Here is a 3,331-nt window from a genome sequence, read left to right as displayed (position 1 = left end):
TGTTTATTTTTTAAATTTTTTAAAGGTGTTCATAAATAAGTGCGCAAATAAATGAATTATTACTTATGATTGCAGGTGTTTATCCCTGTTTTGGAACGTCGTCATTGGCTTCTCGTCCAACTTCAGCTCCCATCCCTGAAGATAATAGTATATGACAACATGATAAATTACATATCACTGTCTGATTTGAGAGATATTATCAAGGGATGGAGCTCTCATTTGGGTAAGTTCTTGGATGCGAAAGTATATGACATCATGATAAATTACATATGATAAATGTTCTCGTCATTAGAGTTTCATAAGTTAACTTTTTTAATGACAGTTTTAGTTGAAGATTCATGGGTAAAGGCATATATTGTAAAACACCATGAACATTCTCCCATGACCCTCCAAAACACAAATCTATCCAAATATGATCAATATTAGATGATTTCATGGTTGTAAATTAATTTACTAAACAAATGAGCTGCGAAACTAAGACTTGTTGCCGGATGGGGAAGGATGTAGGAACGGATATAGGAACGGATGTCGCCGGAGAGAGTGATAGATGGAGATGGAATGAGTTGCGATTTAGGGATTTAGGTTATGAGTTGTTGCTGCTGCGTAGATATATACCCAAAAAATTTGTGTTGCGAAACTAAAACCTGTTGCGAACTTTGAAAATCGCATTGCGATTCTGTATTATCTCGTTGCGATAGTCAGAATCTCGTTGCGAAAGTCAGAATCGCGTTACGAAAGTCAGAATTGCGTTGCGAAAGTCAGTATCGCGTTGCGAAAGTCAGTATCGCGTTGCGAAAGTCAGTATCGCGTTGCGAAAGTCAGTATCGCGTTACGATTTTGTATTATCGCGTTGCGATAGTCAGTATCGCATTGCGATTTTCCAAATTCGCATTGCGATTTTCCAAATTCGCATTGCGATTTACTTATTCGCATTGCGAATTGGGAAAATCGCAACGCGAAATTGGAAAATCGCAATGCGATAGTCATAATCGCGTTGCGAATCTGAAAACTGATTTGCGATAATGGAGATCGCGTTGCGAATTAGCGATCGCATTGCGATTTTGTTGGTTATTTTGGCAAATCCGAAAAAAGTTGGTTAAAATCGTATATAATATGGGATTTTTGGTCACTGAGGTTATTTTTTCTTAAAAAATTAATTTTTTTTCATTTTTTTATTGTAAACATAGCCCCTATATCCTAGCCGTGATGTTTTGTAATAAATAATTAATTACGCCCACACGGAGACAGCAAACTCTTATTTATGGGTTAATTATACGGGTGATTATATATGTTTGTGTTTTATCTATTTTTAGTCACTAATTTAAAAAATATAAGATATAGTCACTTTCGTTTTTTAATTAAGATGTGGTCACCCTAGTTAACTGTCGTTAAAAGCCGTTAATATTTTGATATAATTACACATATGGTCTATGATATTTACATATTATCTCAATTTAGTCATACTTTTAATAAATTGAAATAAATTTAATCATCAAATTGAATGATGCCACATGTCATACCACGTAGGGGTGAGCGTTCGATCGAACCGAGCCGAGTCGAGTCAAAAAGATTTCTAGTTATTCTAGTTGACGAGTCCTATTTTACAACTCGAAGTTGACTTGAAATATTTTTTAGTTGAGTTGAGTCGAGTCAAATTTTTGAATTTATATTTAAATTTAATTATAAATATTTATAATATTATGATATTATTTGATTCCAATTTAAATGTTCTTTTATAACCATATATAATACTTGTGTATTTCTTCATATTTCTTCATATTTTTTCATATGTTATATACATTTATGATACAGAGTTGAAGGACTCAACTCAAACTTGAAAATCAGTCCACTAATTACTAAAATTTTCTAGTTATTCGAGTTTTATTTTACAACTCGGTTAACTTGAAAAATTTTCGAGTCGAGTCGAGTTTATGAAATTACAACTCGAAGTTAATTCCAGTCGAGTTTTGCTCACCCCTAATACCATGTGTCACCATTCAATTGGAGAACTAACTTTATTTTAATTTAATATATTTATTTTCACCAATCAAAGAGTGACATGTGTCACCCTCTGGTTGAAAGAAAACAAATGAGATCAAATTGGGAGACCATTTTATTTAAAAGTATTTATTTTTATTTTCATTTAAAAATATATATTTTATGTTAAAATTTATTTAAAAGTGTGATTAAATTATGAGAATATGTAAATAACAATGATCAAATGTGTAATTATATCAACTAGCACGTCACATATTATGTTAATTGTTAACAACATTTAACCTGTAATGACCGCATCTTAATTAAACAAAAACGAAAGTGACTGTATATTAATTAAATAAAAACGAAAGTGACAATGTCTTATGTTTTTTTGAAATCAATGACTAACAATGAACAAAACAAAAAAAATAAGTGATCATCCATGTAGTTAACCCTTTATTTATTTATACAAAAGGATTTTGTTATTATTATTATATCATGAATGAAATTAGATATCAATTATTTTATTTTTTAAAATAATAAAACTGAATTTAAATATCTATTGTTCAGATTTAAATTAAAATGTTTTTATAGATAACTCCCAATTTTGTTCATGTTTGAAATGAATTTGAAAAACTTAACAATTTAAAGATCAATACAAAATAAGAGTTATAATATTAGTGACCCTTATTCCCATATGTAATGGGATAAGGGGAGGTAGGATAGTAAGATGTCCCCAACATCAGGTTGAGAGCAGCTTCCGTAGGAGACCTCCGAATTATGAAATGCCTTCCATGAGACTCGATCCCACGACCCCAAGATTAAGAACCTTGTGTTCAAATAAGAGTTATAATATGAAAATGCTTAATTGTATTAACTCAAAAATTAATGTTTGATTTGAGTTAATTGCATCATATGTCTCCAAACTATGACTTTCATTTTAATTAGTCCTTAAAATTTTAAATATTTTAAATTCATCCTCAAACTATGAATCTCATTCTAAATTAGTCCTTAAAAATTTTATTCCCAAACTATGAATCTCGTTCTAAATTGGTCCTTAAACTCTTAGGTCTTCCGATTTCATCCATGAATTCATCAAAATATGTAACCATATCAACCATAGTTTAACCTAAATTTTATTTTTTTCAAACATATAATAATATAAATTGGCCTAATGATTTTATTAACAAGAGATGTGATCAATATATACGTATAATTTATGATAAAATTGAAATATTCAAAAAGTTTAGGGACCAATCTAGAATGAAGATCACAATTTGGGGATGAAAATGAAATGTTCAAAAGTTTGAAGACTAATTTAGAATGATATTCATAGTTTAAGAATGAAATTAAA

This window comes from Hibiscus syriacus, unplaced genomic scaffold, assembly GCF_006381635.1.
Source record: "Hibiscus syriacus cultivar Baekdansim isolate YM2019G1 unplaced genomic scaffold, ASM638163v2 tig00110044_pilon, whole genome shotgun sequence".
NCBI classification, from domain to species: Eukaryota; Viridiplantae; Streptophyta; class Magnoliopsida; order Malvales; family Malvaceae; genus Hibiscus; species Hibiscus syriacus.
This window is presented reverse-complemented; position numbering follows the sequence as displayed.